Source organism: Ambystoma mexicanum, chromosome 4q (genome assembly GCF_040938575.1).
Source record: "Ambystoma mexicanum isolate Mex_15411 chromosome 4q, UKY_AmexF1_1, whole genome shotgun sequence".
Taxonomy (NCBI): Eukaryota; Metazoa; Chordata; class Amphibia; order Caudata; family Ambystomatidae; genus Ambystoma; species Ambystoma mexicanum.
In genome coordinates this window covers 282,852,070-282,878,861 of record NC_090928.1, presented here as the reverse complement: position 1 = coordinate 282,878,861, position 26,792 = coordinate 282,852,070, and positions in this window count along the sequence as shown.

Sequence of the window (26,792 nt, the reverse complement as noted above, 5' to 3'; positions counted from 1 at the left end):
ACCATTTTGGAGCCCCATAGCCTTGATCCTGCTCGACGTCCATGAGTCTTTCACTCACAGGGCCTCATTACGACCGTGGCGCTAATGGGTTAACGGCGCCGTAAAAGGCTGCGGCGCCGTTAACCTATTAGCGCCTAATTACGAGGTCCCTTTGCAGGACCCGACCTTAACGGCTAGTGTAGACCAGCCGTTAAAGTAGGGACCCGCAAAGGGACCTTGGTGCTAATTACGGTGCCGCAATTTGCGGCACCGTACTTAGCGCCTTCCCCATTCCCATTGAGCCCTATGGGGCAAAAATGGGAATGGGGAAGGGCCATGGAGGAAGGGGGAATTACCGCCCCACCAACCTTGTAATGGGGTGGTAATTCCCCCTTTCTCCATGGCGGAGTCGGTAATTTACCGGCATGGACCATGGTGCTAATAGCAGCATGGTCTTCCGCCAGGGTCGTAATGAGGCCCACAGAATGTAATGGTCACCCGGCCCCTCCCATGGAATAACCCGCAACCTTGCCCCTCCCAATGCTCCCAGACTTACACTGTATAGATGCAGTATCATCTACAGGCTGCACCACAGGACTGCCATGCAGCGGCACTCTCATCCACCTATTGGACCCTGCATGCCTCGGCTGACATGGCACAAGGCAAAGCCAGACATTTTAACCTGTCTAATACTGACACAGGATCACAGGTAAAAACGGAGACATGTTTATTTCCATTAAAACAGTAGTAACATCACCACAGGCTGATCGTTCATGCAACTTCCTGCTCTGGAAGGATGCGCACTCTTGAACTGAGCAGCTGCCCACCTTCCAAGTACCTGCACACGCAGCATTCCACAAACGGCTATGCTCATGTAATACCCGCACATTTTATGCCGGAAGAAGATAAGTTGCGTATCATGTGTGAGGGGATACTAGCTGTTTGGTGTTTGATGGAAGCCCTAGGAGGGAGAGGTGGGTCACTAAGGAATTCTTGAAGTGCAGTCAGGATGTCATGGAACTACATTCTGATTCTGTGGCACTGCATAGGGAATAATCTTCAAAAGTGTCCCTCTGTGGCTTGCAGGCATGCATATTAATAGTCAAAGAGGGCTGTTGTGTGGTTGACACTGATTGGCATGTGAGCCTCGATCAAGGAGTCTGCATAATGAAAATGTTTAATAAGGCCCTTGTACAAAGGGGGACCAAATAAGAGACTGGTAGGATCTGATTTGCTAAATTGCATTTGTCTGGATAGTTAATTTCCAAGATTCTGTAGTTCTCCCCGGCAACTATCAAATGAAAGCATTTCTTGCGAAAGCAGAGTGTAGTAGGTTTGGGGCTGGGCCTACCTGGGCGCATGAGCACAAAAAGTGAGCTTATATTCGTGGCTTCAAGGGGTTCCCCGAGTCTTCTTCTAACTTTATGACTGGAAGCCTCTTCCCGAGCCTCAGGTCCACACTGGGGTCTGGTGACAGACTGATAAGCTGGGTCATGAGTGGCAGGCCTTCCAGCAGGGGCTGAAGTCTGAGGCTGGCCTAGAATCTCCACTAGGTTTTCTCTATCCACATCGCTGTCGCCCTCAGTCACCTATTTCTTCTGCTCCCTGCTCCAGCCTCGCCCCCTCCTCATCTTGCCTCAAGTCTTGCTCCTCCTCTCCACTAATTTTTACCACATTGTAGCTGAGTATCCACCACATTCTTTTCTTTGCAGCTGTGTGCCTGACTCTCTATTTGTGTATTGTTTTCTTCCTCTTCCTTACAATACGCCTCTCTCTTTAACCACACCTCCCGCTCACCATTCCCCCTTCTTTTTCTTATGTGTTCTCCACTGCACCTCTTTCAAAAGATCCTTATCTCCTTCCAGTTCGTAATAAACTCTCATTGGTGTTTTCTCACTCTAAACGTGAACTCTCCTTCCCACAATTTCACCCCTTGGACACCTTCTTCACCCCTTTGGGGGTCCCTTGTATGCCAGCATTGTTTCCCCAATCCTCTACTTCCTCTTCTACCTTCTTTGCTCCTTTGGACAACTTTTGCATGCCTCAAGTAATATTTTGTTGAACAGTCAGGATTTTCCATTCCGAACTTCTCCAGGCCTTCTCCCCTTTCATTGCATCTCTTCTCCGTACTCCGACGACTCCTTCTCATCCCCTTTGCATGTCCTCCTTGGTGCCCTTTTTCACTGCCATTTACCTTTCCAATATTATCCATTTTAACACTCCCCTCTTGTGCTTTGCTCACCCTGTTCTATACTTCCATCCTACTCCTTACTTCCAAGCTTCTCCGTAGACTTCATGTCTATCCGCTATAAATTTTCCTTCATCCCTTCCATCCTCTTCTCCCTCTCCAGCCAACCATCTCCTGCTCTCTGAGTTTCTCTTTTCCTAGCACCCTGGCTTTCATAATTCCCTACCTCAAGGGCCTGTCTCTCCCCAACTTTCTGGGCTTCCCCTCATGGCTCCTTTTTATCCTAGCCTTCTAGGTCTCTCTTACAGCTTTCCCCAGGTTTCGCAGGCTCTACTTCAGTCCCCTGACTCCATCTCTGACTCCCAACCCAGCTCCTTGTGCGGCTCCTTCTGTTCACCTCTGCAGCTGCCATCAAATGAGCTCTTCCGCCTAAATACCTCAGACATCTGCAAGAGGCCCTGATGTGTATAGGGTCTTGGGCTTGCATGCTGCCATTTCATTGGTGAAAGCGTATTTAGGCATGTTAGCTAAGTGGGTGATGGCATGTCAGGCACCACCACTGTGGATGACATACATCCCTGATGCAGGTCTTGGAGTGCCTCAACCCTCCTATTGGGCAGTCCTCTCTCTACTTTCCTTGTCCTTTGACTGTCTGACTGCCCTCTGAATTTCGGTCCATAGATCAAGCTGATCTCTTTAGATCTGTACATCTATATGGGATTTGTGTATCCGCGTGAGGGAAGATGAGCCTGCAGACACTATTGGCTCTGGTGTTCCACTGCTCCTCCATTACATTAAAAGGCCAGGAGCATCTAAACTGGCAATGTGTCAAGCCCCATCCCATCTGCACATGACATGGCGGGGATAGCCAAGGGATCTTTCCACGCAGCACTCAGAGATATGTTCATTGTTTTGCAGATGTTTCACGGGACATGGGTCATGTTGTGGAAAAACCCGAACTGTCCCCTCAAAATCTGGATATATGGCCACCGTACATATGCAACATCTGAAAACTGAGAAAAGACTGCGGAGCTATATCCTCCAGACTTAGTGATAAAGTTGTCTACAGGTTACAGCTACAGGAAAAGCCCAACAATACAATAAATGACTCAACAATGAAACGAAAATGATTCTGGAGCCCATGGAAATGGAAGTGGTGTGTGGTATATCACCCTGTAAGGTGACAAAACATAATAAAATATGAGTGACATTGTGAAGATGCAATTGGATTTAGTAGAATGGAAGAGCACCATATGAAGGCAGCTTACATGCGTGGCGGCAGCTTATAAAGCCCCACAAATGCATATGATAACGAAAGGGAGGAATAGAAAAACTGTTGGCTTAGCTACTGTGTCTGTCGTATACATTTTAGATTTTACCCCTTGATATGATAGGTTATTTATAACGCGCTTAATACCCAGAGGTTTCTAAGCGCGGGCCCAGGGATCGAACCCAGTCCACCCCTGTGCATTCCGCCTCATAGGCTGAGCCAATATAGATATAGGAGCTCATTTTGTGCTTTGCGTAGCATAAACCGAATGTGTAAAAGCCTTGTGCAACGGCCCATATTCATGTATTTGTATGGCGGAGAGGAGGGTTGCAGCGTAATTTACATTTCCGCTGCTCCCTTCCTCTCTGCCATACAAACACTGCAGCATTTGTGCCGGCATGGATTTTCATATCAGCGCAAATGCCAAGAATTCCTAAGCAGCAAATAGCAGGCGGACTCCATAGGAATCCAAGACTGCCTGCCATGCATTCATGCCAGGCAGCGTTTATTCAATGTGTGCGGCGGGCTGAAAAAAGGGTCGGGTACAAGCATGTATGGCGCCTTTTTGCCCTCCCCTTTTATGCTCCACCGTGCAAATGATGAACATATGGCGATATGTACCCGTGAACGGGAAAGTGTACACGTAACGGGTTCCCGCTGTCAGACTACGGGGACTTTCGAAAATGAGCCCCAAAGTGTTTATGCAATTCTACATTCAGGAAGCGCTGACATGCCTAACCATCATATTATTTACAGAAAATACAGAATCGTGCCTCTCGAAGTCTCAAAATAAACGTTTATAGACGTTTTATATATAGAAACAGTTAAGTGCCTTCGTGCCCTTTTTGAACAGGCCGTAAAACACCCACGCAACCAGTGGCTGATCAATCCCCGGCAAGGTTATGAAGACTTTCAGTGTTTTAAAAGGGCAGGGTCGATAAGAGAGCCTTATTGACCAGCTCTAATTGGGTCTGATAAACAACGGTGACAGGACAGGACAGCGCGACAGGACCAATTCATAGTTTGCTTTCGTGTGTGTAACACAACTAAAAGTTAGACCTAGACAACATAAAGAATAAAATATAGCCTTATAAATAAAGTATTGCTGAATAAACTCCCCGCGAGAATCAACGGTTTTCGCGCCTGACGAGGCACGGGCGGACCACGTGATCTCCCGCGGACACGTGACATCCAGCACAAGCGCAGCATAATCACAGGCCAGTTGGACATGATCACAGCAAGGCTCTGTTAATAGAAAGTCGTGATTACCTCTGCCATGCGCAGGGGACGCTCTGTGGTCTCGCTGGGAAAACTGGTGACAGAATTAGGGCTGCCGATGAAAGCTGGCACAGTGCCCATGGAGCGAAGAGATAAAGGCAATGAAAGAACGCAGGGCGTGGCAACCGCTTTGTGCCTACCTTTCTCTGTGCAATTGTTCAGTTTGTGAAAGCGGCACACCCAGTGAACAGGCAGGATGGGAGATATATCATATGTGTCGTGGGAACGTAAACTGTGCAACTAATTACAGGTGCTGGCCTGCCGCTCAGAATCTTGGGAAGGTGCGCTGGCAAAACAAGAGGGAAGCACAGCCAGTTTCAAAAGGTGCAGCACTGAAACCTCACCTGCAGGTCACTGAGCACATGGGAGTGACCCATAGAATTTTGCGTGACCAAGGAAACTACAGATAGATACAAATAGAAAATAATTGGACAATGTTATGTGAGCAAGTATCTGATAGGGTGGATGTCAACCATGCTACCCTTTGTCCTATCTAGTCAAATAAAACAAGCAAAAAAAAGACTATCCCTGCACAGTAGTACAGGCTATGCATTTTGTACGCATTGTGGAGCACATTTTGCCCCGTTTAAAAGTATCTGCAGAGATATACTTGTAAATCCTTCCATGTAAGCACCTGTGGAATCTCCATGTACTCCAAGTAGAACTGAACCAGCACCGTGCCCAAGAAAACTCAACATACAATCCATTAAAATGTCCCTGATTATAACCAACACAAATATCAATTTAAAGGTCACACTGAGAAGTGCTTGTACTTTCCATTTGCACTCCATGAGGACGTTTCTTGTCCCATTCTGGCTTCATCAGGCCTACACTATCTCTGCTGTCTTCTAACATATGCTTCAGGGCCCGACTACCTTATACTGGGGATGCATCAAGTGGCAGAGAAACCTGTAGGGAATTTGGAAAATTGTTGGAGTCTGTGTACCCGGCCACATACAATTCTTGATGACATGTTGAGATACCAGACTGTTGCATCATTAGATGTTGTAGAAGGGAGGTGAGTGGCAGGTTTCTGGTACGGCTGCTCCCACATTATCTGGTGGGATACTTTGTACAATAAATTACTACCCACATTATTCCTGTAACTGGAGTTTCATTGTAGAAGAGATCTCATAACAGCCTGCGGCCCCTCAAAGCGCGTTAGACCTGGGACGGGCAGGGTCAGACGGCGGCATCCAAATGTATAATTTATACATAGATTATACATTTCTAAAGAGGCAGTAGGAGCCAGATAAATTCTGCAAGATACTTTAATGTATATGTCAAGAAGTATCTTCTACTCCTCCGACACCCGGCTGCTGGCAGTATCTTGTTTATCTTTGCTGGGCCGTCGGAGACATGTTTCTGTGTCTGTCTCCAGCTAATCTCTCCATACCTCAACTGCCGCTCCCTATGATGCCCCCATACTTCCTGCTGCACCACGAGCGGCGTGCTGAACTGTTCACTGAGTGAATCAGTGCAAACCCTCATTGGGGTGATCTTGTCATCTGTTTCAATTCTTTTATTTCTCTGGTAGATTTCTAGTCTGGCCATGATGCATTTCTTGCCACCTTCGACTGTTATGGTGTCCTTGTACACATCTGTAACTGTCACTGGTCGACTGCACTCAAACAAGGTGTTCTTGTCCTTGTGAGGCATTCGTATTTTCACTATGTCCCTAGCATTTATCTCTCTGGTTGATTTCGAATTGATGCATTCAAGGCTTCTCATTTGTACTTCTCATTGCTCATCACTGCTCTAATTATCCTAGGAATGTCTGTCAGTTGATCTTTGTTCATATGACGTGTTCATGCTGGATTCAGTTTTGTGTCGGTCCTTCCTCCTCTCATCAATTCAAATGGGGTGATCCCTGTGGCCGAATTCACTGTTACTCTGTGGGCAGATATGGGTTTCTGTATTGCTTCATGGCAGTGGCACTGCATGCTCGTGCTTGCTGATTTGTTCTCTAATAATACGATTTGCTCGTTCTACTTGCCCATTTCCCCTTTGGTGGTAAAGCGATACCTGAATGTGCTTTATATTGTTTAGAGTCAAGGAGTTTACTATTTCTGCCAAAACAAATTGGTATCCATTGTCCAAGATAATTTCTCCAGGAAATCCTTCTCCATGCTTGAATGGTTTACCCTCTGGTTATCTCATTCGTAAATTCCACTTCCCCTCACTTTGGAGGTGTAATCCACCAGTAGATGTTCATGCTTTTGTTCAGCGGGCAAATGATCCATGAGTCCGATCAAGTCTATTCCCACTGAATACGGAAGGTAGGTCCACTCCATTCTATGGATGTCATTGGTGGAATTTGGTGATGAGCCATTTATCTCCTTCTCTGCATACCGCACATGTAGTTATTTGCCTCTCCATATCGTTGTCCATGCACAACCACCAGTAGTGCTCGCTCAGTCTCTGTTTTGACAGCGTGAAACCTAGATGACTTCATGAGTAAGAGACAACAAGGTGTTTACGAGTGATGCCAACTGGTATGAGCTTGTCAGTTCTGAGAAGTAGATCTCCTTTTACTGTGATTTCAGCTTGTATCTTGCTTTCAGGACAGATTGTCTGCTTTGGTATGTTGCAGCCATTGGTCCAGTGAGATACTGCCAACAGCGTGCTCTTCCGCATCTTGTATGGAGGCTAAAATGCAGTCACTTGCAACTCATTCATCACCCGGCTTGAGGGGCAACGGAAGTCTGGACAAGCATTCTGCTTGTGAATTTTGACAACCCGGGACGTATTCAATGGTGAACATAAATCATTGGAAATTCACTGCGAATCTTGCTATACTTGATGTAGCTTTATTTATCTCCCTGGTGTCAGAAGGTGTATCATTTGTTTGGAACCGTGCAGAGTGTGAATGTTCTTACCAGAATGTAGCTTCCGAAATGTTCAGTGACCCACACACATGCAAGCATGTCCTTCTCAGTGACAGAGTATTTACGCTCGGAGCATGTAATGGTTCAAGATGTGAATGCCACATTGGAATTGTAGAAGAGCAGATGTGTATGTCACTGATAGACTCTGCCCCTCACCTCCATCATACTGTGTGAATAACAGGAAGACTCTGCATGTGACACCAGGCATCATCCCAATACTGCATTGAGGGGCTGATTCATGGAATTATTTGCGCCAAAAAACAGGGATTTGTGTGCCATTCTGCCCACTAATCCCTGTTTAACAAATGGGGATTTGCGGACAGAATGGCGCACAAATCCCCGTTTTTCTGCGCAATTAATCCATGAATCAGCCCCTGAGTGTTTGAGTGACGCTATGCACTCAGACAACCGTATCAAATGTATCCTCATACGGAGTTGGTAGCAGGAGGTTTGCAGGCACCACTAAATATCAAGGTGTTGTAAAGAAAATCTGACAGGTGCAAGGTGATGTCATAAGGAAAAGATCCAGTGATGCACTGAAATTATATAAAGAATACTTAAGAATAAAGATGTAGCTGAAAAAACAAGATTAAACATATCTACATGTAAGAAGAAACCATATATACAAAGAAGATAAGTAACCAGATGAGTAGTGAATGTATATACGCAGAAATGCATGGTAGATGAGCCATATAGAAGCTTTCTGCAGTAGAAAACATAACATGGGTGAAGCAGCCATGTTGAAAAGATGGACGCTGGCTCTCAATGATAGTAAGCAAAGAGTTTGATGGAAAGAGACCAGAGCTGCAGAGCTGATAGAGGCTGGTAATACAAATCAATACACAAACAAACAATAGCTGCTGGCCAGAGAGGCCAGAGATCAAGGATTCCACATCAAGGAATAATTGCAAGGCACAAAGGGAGTCAAGAGTACGTTAGACATATTACTCTTAGATTAAGCGAAGAAGAAATCATTTGCAAGTGCTAGGTACTGGGCAATCAAAGACTCAGAAAGCTTATGTGAGGTAGAGCAACAAAGTATCCAGAGGCCAAGAGGAGTCATAACACCCAGACTAGTTGAATTAAATAGCATTAAATAAAAGGTTGAAATTGACAAAATCGTGGTCTCTTCACTTGTGATTCAGAACTCGAAAACAAGGCCTATTCATTTGCTTATGTGCTGCTAGTGAGCTGAGTGTCTAAGGTTGGGAATGGGTGCCAACCTATCATGAGAGCCTATGCAACAATGAGCATACAATGTTGCATGAGCCAATCCGCTACTGTTATACTGTTATACTGTTATACTGTTATAATCTGTATTATAAGTAGTTAGAGAGAGGTTAGATGCTTGCTTACCAGAGGAGGAGCAGCCAATAAAACAACTAACACTTATAGACTCTATAAGTAGATATGTTCCACTAACTAATCCCTGAACTCGATAGGTTTTATTATTTGCCAGGTAGGATGATGTCATAGCTGAAACACTTTGACCATTTGTGTGACCAAACTATCATTGTGAGTATGTGGACTGAATTCCGTAGTTTGCCAGATTTCTCAACTTTATTGTACCGATAATAAAGTAGTACTTTGCCATATTCTTTGAGTCTATTCGCTCATTTGAGTCCAAGACATCTTATTATGGTAATCCCATTCTGTGCATCGACATGCCCAAAAAGTTCTACTGCCAGAACAAGCTTATCTTTTCCTTTTTGTTATGGTCTCCACTAGATCATGGCCACTAGCACCCATTGTAATGATTGTGATTGTGTGGTTGTCAGGAACGAAAGGATGAAGAGTAAGGGCACTCAATAGCCTGTATTTGATGAAGGCAAATGCATTTTGTCACACTAGTTACCACTCGTAATGTGCATTTTTTTCATGATGAGTCTGTGTGGTTCACTTTTACCGGAGAATAATTCTACTCATTTCACGTAGTACTATGGCAATCCCCAAGGTTGGAGCTGCTCTTTTGTGGTTGCACTGGGATCTTTCATGATTGTCTCAACTAATGTCACCTTGGGACAGATTCCTGCATCAGAAATGGTGTACCCAAGATATTCTACTTATGTCTTTTTGAACATGCATTTTTCTTTTGTGAAAAGTGAGTCTGCTGTCTTCCAGCATGCGTAGGACTTTGACAAGACTGTTTTGTGTGAATCTTCATCCCTCCCGTGCAATAGGATGTCATCCTGAAAAAAAGGATGTCCTTGAGACTGTTGCTGATGAGTCGTTGGAAAACTGCAGCCGCAGGGGGGAAGCTGAATGGCATTCGTGTGTACTGGAAAGTGTCTTCTGGTGTCACAAATGCTGTGAAATGAATGGATTCAGCATGAAGACAAATCCTTATGCATTCTTTAGATCACGTTTTGCAGACATTTTTGCATCTTGAGTAACTAAATGCAGTTCAGTGATGTTTGGTAACGGATAAGAATCTTATACAATATTAATGTTTACACTGGTCTACGCTTCTTCGCATTTTGAGGCTGCCTTGCTTTTTTGTGAGAACAATTGGGCTTAGCCATTCTGTGGCTTCCACTGGCTTCATGAGGCCGTTTTCAAGGATGGAGTTCATCAAGTAAACGCTTGAGTTCTTTTCGCGCTGATAGGGGAAATGGCCTAACTCTGTGCTTCGCGGGTGTGGCGTTTTGGTGTAGTATTATTTTGTGGACATACTGTTTGAGCATTCCCAGTTCCTTATGAAAGATATCTCTCTGGGAGTTGAGCAAGTCTGGTATGAACGCCTGTTCTGGGCAGCACAGGTCCAATTTGATCTCAAGGAGCCCCTGGTCATCCCAACCTACGACTGCCGGGTCTTTCACCAAGATGTACACCTTTGTAATGGCGGTCCACTCCTTGAGGTTTGTCTTGCCAGAGTACTGCCAAATCTCAGATGCGTTCTGAGGCCCGGGGTCTAGGACAGGAAACTCACAGATATGTCTTCAACCCAAGCTATACTAGCCCGTGCTTCAGAAGCCTTGGCTTGGGCGACTGAATGCAGAAACAGCCAAAGCCTCACATACTGTTCAGCAGCTGTCCAATTTGCAGACATTTATTTGCTAGGGTGACTATTGTCACTAATGAAAGAACACAGTTCAACTTTCATTACTCCCTCAAAAGTGCTCATTCTTGTTAAATCACTTTGAGACATGTTTCAAATGTAAAATGGTGGACATTCTTATGTTCTCATAATGCTCTTTGTTTTTGTGGAAACGGCCAGACTTGGGTTCTATGAAGAGATATTGTGTTGCATGACTTAACCTGGATCACACCAGTCTGCCCTGTTCCTTGTGCCCTTAGCCAACCGGCTACTACTGCCCCCTCTTCCCACCAAGTACGAGGGTTCCCCATTAATTTGTTTCCATTTCCAGCACTGATAGACACACTTGAGACACAGATGTATCCAGTCAGAATTGGAGACTAAATATTCTTAAATTGGGGGGCGTGGCTACAGGGCCATGTAAGCGGACGTGTTCCCGGAGGAGCTCCAACCGATCCTGAAATGATCCGGATTAAAAGTGCACATGAAGGGGTCTTCCACAAATAAAAAATAAGGTGCAAACTTATGAAAAGGAGGAGCGGGACTGGAGCGTGTTTTCGGCTCATGAGGCACTGTGATTCAAGAGCTTTAAGCAACGAGGAGTTTGCGATGGCTGGCAGGCTAGGAATCCAAAATGGCGAGCCATCGGGAACAAAGGAACGGAGCAGGTCATTCAACGATCAGAAAACTGCTGAGCACAAATGTGCTGTGAGCGGATGCACAACAACGAACTAGATTTGATGCAAAACTGAAGAGCAGAGTCTCCCCGTTGTTGCACAGTGGGTGCAAAATGAGGACTGGGTTTGAGGAATGGAACAGACTGCAAACCATGCGGTATCCGGAGAGCACATGGACGTATTTGTGAACCTCGAAACTGAAAGTTCAGCACACATGCAGAGCGGGCATTACTGAAGATCGCTTGCTGTCTTGCAGCATTCTAGGGAGGGATACAAGGACAGGCAAAATAGATACATGGCCGGTGTAGTACCCGTGTATCAGGCACCTACAGGATACATTGTGCCTTGATGTTCGGAGTGGACGAGAGACATGACTGGATGCGAGACTGTGATGGGCTCAGGAATCCGTCATAGTGGATACAAATGGTATCAAGTGGCAACAACACTGCAGTAAGGGACGGGTGAATGAGGACGGATGCGCCGACGAAGTTGGAGTAATTAGCTGTATATAAACACACATGCTCTAGCAGTGGGCACGGAGCGGATGGCAAAGTCGAACCCGAATCAGCTGCATAAGGCAAACCAAAACAGTAGGCGTGGAGCTGCTCACACAAACACAGCAAATGTATCAGATTTTAAACACAGAACAAAGGCAAGGAAGTTGAGCAAGCTGAGAAGTGTATCAACCCGGTGTGCTTTGCTGAAAGGAGGGACTGCAGAACATGACGAGTAGCTGTGGCATGTAAGCAGTTGGTGTATTGCAAGCGGCTTATAGCGAAGTGGAGCACAACACCTTGCGAAATCGGATGAGACACGGCACTTGGCCCAAACCTGCTGGGAAGGTGCCCACCATACTAACTAAAGTGCGCACGGAACACCACACGGAGCTAGCGTCCGTACATGTCAACGCAACAAATTAAGGCATGGCAGATGGAGCCCTGTTGGCGAGGCGTGCATAGCCAGTGAGTGGTCTTCAGCTACTATAATGCAATGGAGGCGTAAATAGACCAGCATTTGCTCATTGTGGGAACCCGGACTGTAAGCTTGTCCCCGCCAAAGGGAGAAGAGTCCAAACAGTCATATAACGGCATAAAGCACACCCTTCAGAGGAACAAAGGAAGACCCAGCGCACTTGGTGGGGAGGTGCGGAGTAGCACGCCAACGGACGTTGAGGCCGTCAGCCACAGAAGGCTGAGAGAGGCAAGGTATCTCGAAAGCGGAGAATAGCCAGATCGACTGGGGCAGGAACCTGAGTCCCGTGAGTAAGGAATTAATCCACATGGTTACGGGGGAGGACATAAGATAAGTTGCCGGAGGACACCCCTGACATGATCAGGCTGGGCCCAGACATTTTGGGCAACTTGGCATGCTCTAAAAGAGGACCGCACGCGTTTGGGCCGGCCCACTTAACCCTGACGCATAAGGATGTCCAACAAACCCATCAGACAGAAAGGCAAGCAGCCCACACTGGATGATTTTGCCAAAACGCCACCAGGCGCTGAAGGGGCCAGGAAGTAAGACAAGACCCCTGACGGGGGGTCCCAGACACTATGGGCAACCAGGAAATACTTGCGGTGATTGCAAACCTGAAAGTGTCCTGGGAGACTAAACTGGGTCTAGCAATGACCGAATTGAAAGCTGCACTTGAGCTCAAAGTTGGAGCAGTGCAGGAGGACGTAAATCTTCTCCGGCAAGACATAAGATCGCTGGCTGAGCGCACGGGGAACCTGGAAAAAGAGGTGGCCCCGAACATGGCGGCCTGTGCGGCCCATAAATCTGGACTTCACGCCCTAGTGCAACGTGTGGGCAACCTAGAAAATAAGGCGGAGGAGGCAGAGGGACGCGCCCAAAGAAACAATATTCACATTGTCGGATTGCCAGAAGGAGCTGAGAGAACTAACCCTACGGAATACATCGAGTCTATGCTAGTGCAGGAGAACTGGGGGAGCCCTGTCCCAGGGGTTCACTGTAGAGAGGGCACACAGGGCTCTGATGAGGAAGCCGCTGCCGGGAAACCCTCCTAGGCCATTGATCGCTAAGATCCTAAACTACCGAGACCAGGAACAAATCCTTGAACACTTTCAGAAGGGAGGCACGATACAAAGAGGGGCAGTGAACATAATGGCATACCCGGATTATACCTTGCAAGTACAGCGCAGCCGCATGAACTTTGGGTCCGTGAAAAGAAGATTGCGGGAAGCGGGCCACAGGTACATGCAGCTCTACACATCTAAACTGAAGCTATTCCACAAGAGCAGAACCTTGTTTTTCGACACCCCAGAGGATGCTATGGGATGGTTGGACGCGCAGAGCTGTCCCCAGGAACCGTATATCCAGGGAAACAAAGGTGGAGATAAGTAAGACGCGTCTGTAGCGCCCTAGGTGCTGTAGCTTATGACAATGGGACTTGAATATAGCATTGCATATAACCGGCAGAGGAGTATGCTTAGAGCTACAGTTATATGTATGATAAGGTTGGGCATACAGATGGGAGAAGGAGAAGGAAGAGATAGGTAATTCGCAGGGGGGGCACCTGGAGGTGGGGTGGCTTAAGACTATGGGACTTGATTATAGTAACTGATGCAGCTTATGGGCTGGAAAGAACAGGTTGGAAGGGAGTATGGTCCGTGAGCACTGAGACTATTGCTTAGTTAAGGAGCCTCGCAGAGCTAGTCCTTATACCCCCATTTAGAGTTTGGTTAGGTCACCGATAGTACGGTGATACCCTGCTGGGGACCTGCCCTGGGTGTTCCAAGGCAGGACCAAATGCTGGAGAGCCTGAGATCCAGGGATGGAGCTTGGCACTTGATGGAGTTTGGGTAGGGTAGGGGGGGAGGGAAGGGGTTGTGTGCAGTGGTTTGTTGTAGTTGGGGAGTGTGCACAGTTGGGGTGCAAGCCTACACCCCGGGAAAAACGATATGAACCATGGGAGACCTTAAGATTGGAGACTTGGAATGTCAGGGGGCTCAACAGCTATCTGAAAAGAAACAAGGTTATGATGTACATGCGCAGGCAGAAAGTGGACATAGCCTTGTTACAAGAAACTTATTTAAAGCAGGAAAAACTGGAAGTGCTACGGAAGAAGTGGAAAGGGACGGTAGTAGGGGCAGCAAACCCAGCCTATGCAAGAGGGGTAATTACATGGGTGGCCCCACATGTCCCGTTCCAGCTGTTGCATTCGGCAGCGGAGTCGGACGGCAGGATGGTGGTTATGAAAGGGCTGGTGGAAAATAGAGAGATATGTATTGTAAATACTTATGCCCCGAATCAGGACACGGCTGCATACTTTAGAACCCTGTATGGTAAACTCAGTGGTAGCGTGGGGGAGGCTGTGCTATGGGGGGGTGATTGTAATTGTGTGTTAAACCCAAAAATAGATAGATCAGACACTAAGGTAGATAGACCCATCCGGCTGCAAAGACATTGCAGTCATTATTGGCAGATTTTGGGCTGGACGATTCGTGGAGGTCACGCCATCCACAGGATAGACAGTATTCACACTATGCGGCCCCTCAGGGCCTATGTACTAGACTAGATTATTTGTTTGTCACACATGAACTAATGACTGAAATAACGCATGTGGAATACAAAGCAAGGGTCCTCTCAGGCCACTCGCCACTGATGTTAGTGTGGCAATACCGGCCCCCGAGGGCAAGGATACCCACATGGCGCCTGCGTGCAGAGGCACTGAAAGACAACGTATTCAGGGAGGATATTCGAGAGGAAATAATAAGTTATTTTGAGATAAACACTGGCAGCGGACAGCGGGCACACTCTGGGAAGCCTTCAAGGTGGTGGTGAAGGGGATTGCTATAGCCAAGTCTAGGGGACTGGGGACTAGGAGACTGCAGAATGGGATCCTGACCAAACTACAGGAAGCTGAAAAGGAGCTAGAAAGGGTGTCGGAAAGGGGTAGTAATACCAACGAAGACACGGAAATGGTACTTGGCCTGCAACAGAAATGTGCCGTATACTGGGAAAGATTATGCAACCTCAACTATAAAAAGTATATAGTTTAGTTTAGTTTAGTTTATTATTTGTATAGCGCGCCATAGAGAGACAACATGCAGAAGGGGACAAACCGGGGAGAGTCCTGGCATGGCTATATAAAAATGAGACCCCTAGGCCCCCAATTGGAACGATAGTGAAAGAAGATGGGAGCATAGCAGACACACAAGAGGGGGTTAATCAGGAATTTGCAGAGTATTATAGACATCTGTATGAGGATGAGGCAGGAAGCAACAGTGAAACGATAGGAGATACATTGGAAGATATCGGAGTACCCCAGATCAGTGCAGAGGAGAGGGAGGAGCTAGATGCCCCAATCACTCTAGAGGAATTAGAAGAGGTAGTGAGGCAGCTGCCCACGTGCAAAACCCCGGGAACTGATGGACTCACAAGCGAATTCTATAAAGCATATAAAACCGAGGTACTCCCCCCGCTGCTGGAGATGCTCAACGAAGCATATGAAGCTGGGAAATTACCAGAATCCTTATGTGAAGCGGTCATTATACCACTTCCCATACCCAATAAGCCTGGTAGCGACTGTGGCTCTTACAGGCTCTTGTTGATGTTAAACCAAGACAGCAAAATTCTAACAGCGGTCTTGGCAAATAGACTGAAAAAGGTCATTAATAAGTTAATACATCCTGATCAAACAGGATATGTCCCGAATAGAAACATCTCAAATAACCTTAGGCGACTCCACCGAGTCATTGAACATGCTAACGGAGATGCAGGCGAGATGATGATAGTATCATTAGATGCGATCAAGGCATTTGACACGGTCAAATGGCCCTGGTTAACTGCGGCCCTAGCCAATTATGGTATGGGACCAGGATATCTCAAATGGGTCAAACTGTTATACAGCGCACCACTTGCTAGAGTGAAGACAGGAGCTGTAGTTTCTGAAAGATGGCAACTCAGTAGAGGTACCAGACAGGGATGCCCATGGTCCCCCATGCTGTATATCTTAGCCTTAGAACCCCTGGCGATTTATTTAAGGTAACAATATGATGCAATAGGTATTGTCGTTGGGGAGACACCAGATCTAATTTCATTGTATGCAGATGATATGTTACTGTATTTGCGCTACCCAGAAGAGAACCTCCAATATATATTAGAAGTGATGAAGAGGTTTGCAGAACTATCAGGCATAGCTGTGAACCCAAGTAAGTCCTGCATGTTCCCGTTGGGTAGGTATAGAGGGCTCCCGTTAGAGCATTTGCCGATTCTACAGATACCATGGGAGGTTAACACATTCAGATATCTTGGGGTAGATATATATCATACGGTAGAAGCTGAACATAGGCATAACACGGAGAGAACAGTTAAGAAATTGGTGAGTAGCATGAAGTTTTGGGTGAAGCTCCCCTTGGCAATGATGGGACGAGGGGCGATGCTCAAGATGGTGGCGCTGCCCAGATTGTTGCACTGCTTCGAGAACATCCCATACTCAATACCCAGGAAATTATCTGCTAGGCTGGGTGGCATATGCAGGGAATTCTTATGGCACGGGATGAGGAACAGGGTAGCCGTGTGGAAATTACAAAATCCATACGAGAAAGGAGGCATTAAATTACCAAACTGTGAAGTCTATTATGTAGCGAGCCAATTACAATACGTAGCTAAATGGCTCTCTGATGAGCCTACCTTAGAACACAGGCTGTTTCAGAGGGACTGCGCCCCATACTTTTTACAAGAGATGATATGGGTGCCTAAATCGGAGTTGGAAGGCCGCCTGGGGATGATGAGCCTTGGGTGGGGGATGTGGCAAAGAGCGTGCCAGTTAATGGAAAAGCCATCCCCGTGCTCCCCACAGATCATATTAGTCACAGTGGTGGGAAGAGAAAAGCAACTAAGGTTAATGATTAGGAAGCACTGGGAACCGGTGGGGATAGCAACGATGGGGGATGTGTGGCAGGAGGGGAAGATACTGGAATTTGGGGAGCTGGTGGAACTAATGGGGTTGCATGTGGGGCAATATATTACGTATCATGGGGTGGGGCAACAAATTAAAGACACCTGGTCTGAAGTGGCATTGGTGGAGGAACCGGACGCCACTATTTATATGATGTATGACATAGCACAAGGGGGACACGAAACATCCAGATTATATGAGAGGATAATGTCCAAAGTGGGCAAGGAGGTGGTGCAACTCAGACTGGACTGGGAAGAAGAAGTAGGGGCCCCGATGAGTGATGGGATGTGGGAGAGAGCACAAGGATATCATAAAAAAGTATTGAGAAATGCTAGGTTACAGCAGATACAATTGTATTTAACTCACAGGCATACCTGACGCCTCAAAAGATAGCTAAATTCAAAAACGCCAGACATCAAGTGTGCCCTAAATGTAATGAAGAAAATGCGGGAATGGTGCATATGTTTTGGGTGTGCCCACTGATAGAGAGATACTTGGGAGAAATAGCACAGAAGTTGGAAGACAAAGGGATCCATATGAAGATGGATACTGCATGGGCTTGCTTGATAGGAGGGTTTCCCAGACCACGTAAGCTTAAACATGTGAGAAAACTGAAAGATCTAGCGTATGTCCTAGCAAAGAGAAGGCTTGCGATGGGTTGGAAGGCATGTCATAGACCAAAAATGGAAACGTGGTGGAAGGATCTGCTGAAGTGGGCGGAGGCAGAAACTGTGGTATGGCAGGAAGCGTGTAAAGTAGAGATAGAAGAAGAAGCCGGAACCCCATTGGGTTGGAGGCAACTGATAGCTGAATTATTTGGGCCTTCGTATGATGGACCAAGTGATAGAGACCCAATGAGTTCTGTCGAAGAGGAATCCCCACCGCAAGAGATATAAACTGGAAATGAGGGGGGTAGGCTGTGGAGGGGGGAGGGAAGGAGAGATACAGTGGGCTTGAATACAGCAATGTATGTTTATTTGTGATTGACAATATGCATCCACTGTAAGTTTGGTTTGAGTTGTTGTTTTTTGAATAAAATCAATAAAATTGTTTTTTAAAAAAATATATATATATATTCTTAAATTTGTCATCATTTGAAACCCTGTCCCACTTTAATATGCAGCGACAACCCACCAATATATCTTCCACTGCCATTGATGGCAGAAGAAAGGAGCATTGAAATACAGGCAGTTTTAGTGATGGGGCAAAGCGGCATGGTCACTGCCCAGTGTTTTTTCAATACATAAATTTACTACCCACCTACAATAAGTAGGATACATTAAAAAAGTATGTATATTGGAAGGAGTGTGGGGACCTGTAAAATTATTCTTACTTGGAAGATAAGAAGGAACCCTACAATTAATTCATCTGAGGCACCAATCGAAAGTGAAATTTAAATTAAAAAAACAATGTTTCATCCTGTATCACACAGACTGCTTCAGGTATGTCCTTTGCGGCATCCACCTCTAGTTCAAATAAATCACCACATGATGCAGCCCTAATCTTAGCAAATACAATCACCACATAAAATGATCAAAACAGGATTCACCCGATTCTGAGCCCACAAATTATTAATTTCTGATTTTAGGCCATCTCTAATGTAATTTGCTTTCTTTGTATGTGGCGACAAATAGCCATTAATTACAGGTAAGTGCAGTACCGCAGGTGTGATCAGTTTAACTACTGGAACATCTGTGCAATTGACGAAACAGGTGCACTGAATGCATATTTCCAGGGAGGCCATTGCACATAAACCACTCAAATGTGTTCCTGCTGCATTACAGAGTGATGCTTAAACATCCTCATGCAATAAGGTCTCGGGAGGAAAGCTCAGGGGCAACGTGCTCGCCTTGGAAACAAGACGACATGGAGCAACACAGGTTCGATCGCCTCTGGGTATTAAGTGCGTTATGAATAACCTATCATATCAATTGTTCAAAGCAACAGGTTTCATGTAAAAATACTATAGAATGTTTTGTAACAATATTCAATGGATTGGGATTCTCTGCTTTTTAGCTTGCTCTTGCTATGTTCCATAAGAGTATATGGACAGTTAGCTTGGCTCCTGTTGGGTTCAGGGTTTGGCCACAAATGACTCTGACACTCCAGTGAACTGTTAACTTATTTACTTAAGTTTAGGTACACCAAATACAGTTCTTAGAGTCAGGTAAGTAAAAGGGGACATAGGACACCCACCGGCATCCTCTCTCAGGGCTTACATCCTTGCAACTAACAGACCTGGAACTCACTCATAGATAAACATTCTAAGCCCTGCATTCCATCTCAAGATTCTAGTCACTTGCGCCAGATGAATGCAAAGTTAATCACAACACATCTTTCCCCTATGGGGACAACAACAAGAACAGTAAAGTATCGGTGGCAAGATCAATATTTCATCAAAAGATTTGTCCAGTAAAGTCCCACCTGAAAAACAAAAGATTATTCAAAGCATTTCATATATAATCACAACCAACTCCAAAAGGTTTAGACCCTGTCACCACTTCAAAATCTATTAACATTAACATCAATGTCCATCTGTGGATTAAAATTAAAAGTCCACCTGTGGAGAGAACATATTAATATGCCTACATAGAACAGCTAATGATGAACACTGTTATCAACTTAATAACTCTAATGAAGATTTAATAAACACTCAAAACCTTAATATCTTATTTCACTCACACATCACCGCATACATGTCTACCAACATATGCCAAAACAATGGCACCAAAGTCTAGGAACAACATTTCCCTTTTTATACAGTGTAATGGACAGTAGTCCGCTCAATGGTTCACCACAACCATTGCACCTTTTCACACATGCAACACATGTAATGGACAGTAGTCCGCTCAACGGTTCACCTCAACCATTGCACCCTTTTACACATGCAACACATGTAATGGGCAGTAGTCCGCTCAACGGTTCACCTCAACCATTGCACCTTTTTACACATGCAACACATGTAATGGACAGTAGTCCGCTCAACGGTTCACCTCAACCATTGCACCTTTTTACACATGCAACACATGTAATGGACAGTAGTCCGCTCAACGGTTCACCTCAACCATTGCACCTTTTTACACATGCAACACATGTAATGGACAGTAGTCCGCTCAACGGTTCACCTCAACCATTGCACCTTTTTACACATGCAACACATGTAATGGACAGTAGTCCGCTCAACGGTTCACCTCAACCATTGCACCTTTTTACACATGCAACACATGTAATGGACAGTAGTCCGCTCAACGGTTCACCTCAACCATTGCACCTTTTCCGCCTGTGGAGAGAAATATGTTAAACTACATAACTCAATTAAAGAGAGAGACATGTACCTACAACATCACTCTAATAAACTAATATATATCAGCTCTAGTATCTCAACTCTAATCGCCAGCACCTCTGCATTCTCTCCTACTTCACCATTGCATAGAGAGTAACGGAGGAACACAGAGCTCCCATCCCCATCAAACTTCATAACTGAGTCAGGCCTCCCGCTGCAGCACTCATGCCGAACTCCAGGACTCCACTCAAGCCAACCGCAGCAACCTTCGGTTCCAGTCAAAGGTAAGCGCTGACATCGGATAACTTTGTCAGTGATCTCAGCTGCCTTCACTATGACCAATAGCTTGTAGCCTTGGCGCAACAGATGTTTGCACAGTCCATGGGCCCCAGGCCCCTCCTAGATCCATTAACAACTTCCAACTCTTCTGAATGTTTGTACAGTCTCAATTCTCTTAAATGCTTTATGAGAGACTGCCACCTTGAACTTCACCATGCCAATGAATGAATGAACCTTGCTGCTCCAATGAACTTCACAGCTCCTTCTAATAACCATAAGTCTCACAGAGCCCACTGCACTTTACAGCAGACCGTGGTACCTTTCAACACTAGAACTTCTTGTCCCCACTGCCCTTTGCAGCACACCCTTGTCACTGAAGTGCCTCTTCACTCCCTATGCAGTGCCTCTTCACTGCCCCGTGCAGCACTTCACTGCCCTCGCAGCGCCTCACCTCTTCACTGCACCATGCAGCACTTCACAGCCTCTGCAGCGACCACTCACTGCCTCTTGCAGCACCTCTTGACTGCCTCTTGCAGCACCTCTTAACTGCATCTTGCAGTGCCTCACTGCCCTTGCAGAATCTCTTCACTGCCTCATGCAGCACCTCTTCACTGCCTCACGCAGCACCTCTTCACTGCCTAACGCAGCACCTCACTGCCCCTGCAGCGCGTCTTCACTGCCTGTCGCAGCACCTCACTGCCCTTGCAGCACTTCTTCATGCAGCGCCTCACTGCCTCTGTAGCATCTCACTGCCCCTAGCAGCGCTTCACTGTCTCTGCAGCACCTCTTCACTGCCTGTTGCAGCGCCTAACTGCCCTCGCAGCACCTCTTTATGCAGCGCCTCACTGCCTCTGCAACATCTCATTGCCCATTGTAGCACCTCACTGCCCTGGCAGAACCTCTCCACTGCCTCATGCAGCACTTTTACATCCATAGCTGCTCTGTTATTACAGTGCCTTCGTAGCGCCTCTGTCTGGGCCTTTCTTGCCCCCTCTGCCTCTGTATCACCTCTGTCTGGACCTCAATTGCCCTCACTGCACTTGCAGTGCCTCACAGCCATCCAGCGCTCTTACCTGAGAGAGGATCACTCCTCAGAGGGGGGGGCAGTGGGTGTCTCCCTTTGGTGCTGTCCCCCCAGCACAGCCAGATCCCATCCTCGTCGCCAGTGTTGGGTTCAGGGTTTGGCCACAAATGACTCCGACACTCCAGTGAACTGTTAACTTATTTACTTAAGTTTAGGTACACCAAATACAGTTCTTAGAGTCAGGTAAGTAAAAGGGGACATAGGACACCCACGGCATCCTCTCTCAGGGCTTACATCCTTGCAACTAACAAACCTGGAACTCACTCATAGATAAACATTCTAAGCCCTACATTCCATCTCAAGATTCTAGTCACTTGCACCAGATGAATGCAAAGTTAATCACAACAGCTCCATTCATGTCACTGTCATTCCGTAGGGTGGGGCTTGCCCCTTCTGTAGCATAACCTGTTTAAGTCAGTTACCTGTTTAAGTCATAACCTGTTTAAAACATTGGCGGACAAAGTAAAAGCCTATCACGTCTTGTGTGGGCCTTAATCATTAATTATCCACTAGGTATGGTTTTCATTACTCTCAATTGTACATGTCTCAAGTCACTTCGCCTCATCCAAAGGGGTGAGTGTGCCATATTGGTATTATAGATCTATCTGAAAATGCCTATGCCTAAGGTGTTGGCTACAATTAACCAAGAAAGAATGTTCCTCATTTGTTCAATCCCATACTCAAGCTGGCCCCTAAAGTAGTTCCCCAAAGCCAAGGCCAACACACTATGTTGGATGTCAAACCCTTCAGTGGTTTGCTTGAAACCTCTATCATTAATCAGGCTCTTGACAGACAGCTTTGATCAAAGTTCCGCACAGGATCAAATATCCATTTGCGTTAACGTCCCTTCCATTATATAGGGGAGCTTCCAGATTTGTACAACACACTCCCCTATGGGGGATTTTGCCACCCTTCCCATCCAGCCTACCTTACTCGTCATGAACATGTACTGTTCGGGTTGCAGAGAAAGTTTAATTCTTGAATTAAAATCAGAGAAACATTTCACTCCACTTGATAGGCTCTCAACTCCGGAAACAGAGTAAACACTACAACCAAGGGTGTTGCCTGTGGGTGGTAGATCTAAAATCAAACAACTATGAAATTCATGTTTCCCTCCCACCTCCTTAAAGCCTTCTAGGGTTTACCCTGGTTTATTAAAGCCATGATGAACATGGTTCATAGATGGTTCAATATTGACTACTCTGCAGCCCGCTGCCTGAGGCTCATGCTCAAGACATTTGCTTGGATTTCTATTTGTCCAGGGTTGCTTGCGGTATTGTGTCGAAGAGATGTGACCTACCAGTCCAGACTGCACTGCCCTTTTAGTGTTTAATGGCTTGGAAGGCTGAAAAATGATGGTCCTGATAGTTGGCCAGAGCAATGAAGGTGCTTATGACTAATTCAAAACCTTCCTGCCATCACCATTCAATTTTGTCATAAGTCACCCTGAGTGGAACAGGTATGCCCAGACTTGGGTATCGAGCCTGCTGGGCTTAAAGACCAAAGCTACACCTAATGACGGTCAATGAGCTTGAAACATGTCTGGGGTTGCTTATGGTCTAATTCAGAAGGAATGTGACCTAGCAGTTCAGGTTTGACTGTTGGGATGGAACCAAGCTGATTTGCATATGGTCTTTTCCTTTCTTTAATGGCTTGTCAGATTGAATAATTATGATCTGGAAGGTTCCCCAGAGCAATGGCAGTGCTTGTGATTGAATAAAAACCTTCTAAATATCAACTTTCATTGTTGCTTTGGGATGTGCATGAGACACTGATACGTGATCCACCAATGCCAGATTGTCTCCACAGAATGTCCACACACACTACACCCAGCAGGCACAACCCTAGGATCACCCTTGCAAGAGGAGCCATATTCCGAAGAACCAGATACAATCTCAGAGGTAGCCCCTGAGAACAGCAGAATATAATTATTATTTACTGCTGTATTGTTACATTTAATAGTCAGAGTAGCTACCTCCACTTAGATGGGAATCCATTGTTTGAATTGTGTGGTCCAATGATTCCTTATGTAAGCCAGTTATCGTTCTTATGATTGATAGTTGATTGGCGCAATGACCCCAGCGTTTTTATGGACTAAAAAAGAAAAGCCCTCTGGTACATATTCATCAATCCTTTTGGCTCCTAATTCCACTTGAATAGATATTTCAAACACACCTCACATTGGAGACACCACAGGGGGTACAAAGGGTGCAAAGGATAAAGCCTTGGTTAAAGTACACATACTAAACATGATTGGTTTTCCACAAATAATTTGGGTAATGCTGATTCCAATGCCAGTTGGCGTACTCATTCTGGTACTGAATTCAAGTTTACAGATATCTATGAGGAGTGGAAAAGGGACCTAAAAGGGTAGTCTTACCATCATCACTCCCAAAACAGAATGTCATCATCTCATCATAGGATTGAAAAACTGCAGTGGCCAAGGCTGGATTGGCTTTATGATGTTCATGATTCTCAATTTCCTGTCTCCTAATGTACTTGTCTAGGCAGCTCCACATAACTGGCTTTCTCTTTTCACCCTATTCACCACTAACACATGATGGCAAGAGGTGTATGTCATTCCTTTAGAGCTTGAGCCATCAAGTGGTCTTGGCTGGTGTAACTCTGGAGGGGCATTCACAACTATATTACTGACAAAAGCAATAGTGTTGTGGAAGCTGGTACTTATTTCCTGAAAGTCCAACTCTTCCACCGGCTTGAAGGCTTTGTCTGAGTCAATAGTGGTGGCAGTATATGTGGACATAGCACCAGTACTGCCCTCATCAATGTTCTGTTCTTGTTGACATGACACCCCTCAGCATCTTTAACCCCCACCATAGTCCTCATTTGAATGGAGGACAACTTCTTACCTTCTTATTTATTATCTCTTAGGGTACTGACGGTAGCCACATTTTGGCTTTTCTTTTCACCATACCAGCCACTGTCTAAGCTACCCTACCCTCCAAAGCCAGACTTAAAACCAGGCTGAGGAAGAACTTCCATCCATTAACAGGTATTAGGAAGGGGAAATGGCAGAGACCATCAAGCCTGTCAAAGTCATATACATTTATTAAATAGGAAAAAGTTGGACTACACTTTCTCCTAACCCGATTTTGAATAAATTATACAAAGGCAATAACAGTAATAGCGTAGAATAATGATATGATATTATATGATATGATAAGTCATTTATAACGTGCCCATTCACAAGTGTTTCTAGGCTCGGCACAGCAAGGGAGGGAAGACAGAGGGAGGACAAAATAACGATCTTACTAGGCCATATGTCATTCAGATCATGTAAGTGCAATAACACAAAGTGCAGGTGGGGAGGGAGAAGGGAGAAGTGCCTGGGTGAGGGAAAAGGAAGTGCAAAACGGGCAGTATTGCTCCGAGTAAGTGCAACCAGGGCAGCACGGCAAGACGACAGGGGACAGTACTGTCACAGTACAGCCCCTAAGTGCCTGGTAGGCCCGGAGGCAGTGCAGGGGAGACTGTTCGTTTGGGTGGCCTGGTACCCAGTGAGACTCACAGGCTAACCAGGTCACCAGACTGAGCAGCACACAGGTAAGTCACCAGGGGAGCGAGAGAGAAAAAGCAGAGGAGAAAAGGAAGGTTTTGAGCTGCTTCAGGTGGTATGGCTCAAGTTTGAGAGGTAGGCCATTCCAGAGGGAGGCATCTGTAGAGGAGAGAGATCTACCCCCCACTCTCTGCCAGGAGAAGCGTCTGACCCTTAAAGAGTTAGAGGTGGCCGAGATAAGGGATCGCAAAGGAAGGTGTTTTGGAAGAGGGAGGTGGATGTAGTGCGGACTCTGGCCCCAGAAAGCCTTGTGGATGATGCAGATGATCTTGAACTTGATCATTGCAGCCACTGGGACCCAGTGGAGTGATTTCAGGACTGTAGAGTTACGGTCCCTGGATTACTTACAAAGGGCGGAGAGTAGAGGAAGGCAGATTGAGAAAGCGGCTGTTTCAGTAGTCCAGTCTAGAGGGAACCAAGGCTCTGGAGACAGTGAGCTTCTGGGGGGAAGTGAGAATAGGATGAATACCTCAGAGGAGGTGCAGCTGGTAGTGGGCCTTCTTGGCATGGTCCATGATGTGAGGAGAGAAGGAGAGAGTAGAGTCGAAAATAATCCCAAGGTATTTTGCCTTGCAGGAAAGCGAAGGAAGAGGGCCCAAGGAGGGTGGCTAGAGTGAGAGAAGGAAAGCAGGAGCAGGAGTCCCAATGAGAAGGATCTCAGTCTTACAGGCATTAAGGCAGAGATTGTTGGAGGTGCACCAATCCTGAATCGCGGATAGACAGTCAGGAATGAGCAAGAGAGGAGAGAAGGCTGAGGGGAGCCTGAAAGAGAGCTGAGTGACATCTGCATAACACTGAAGGTTAGAGGGGAAGGTTGAGATAAGGTGGGCCAAAGGGGCCACGTAGACATTGAAGAGCCAGGGGGAGAGGCTTGAGCCCTGAGGAACACCACATGTGGAGAGAGAGGTAGTGCAGAGAAAGGACCCAAGTTGGACCTGGGAGGGACGGTCAAGGAGGAAGGAGCCCAACCACTCCAAGGCATGATCCATGATGTCCAGGTTCTCACAGAGACAATTGATCAGGATGGCGCGGTTGACGTGTTGAAAGCAGAGGAAAGGTCAAGCAGGATGAGGACAGAAGGAAGGCTAGAATTGAGATTAGTGAGCAGATCTTTGCAGGTGTTCAGGAGAGCAGTTTTCATGCCACTGACTGCTCTGAAGCCAGACTGATGGTTGTGGAGACAACTAGCAGATTCAGTGTGGATAGTAAGCTGGGTGATGGCCAGGTTGACCAGGAGTTTACCCAGAAAAGGAGTGATAGAAATCAGGCGATAGTTTGCAGGACAGGTAGGATCGGCAGAAGGCTTTTTAAGGAGATGATGCACAAGGGAGA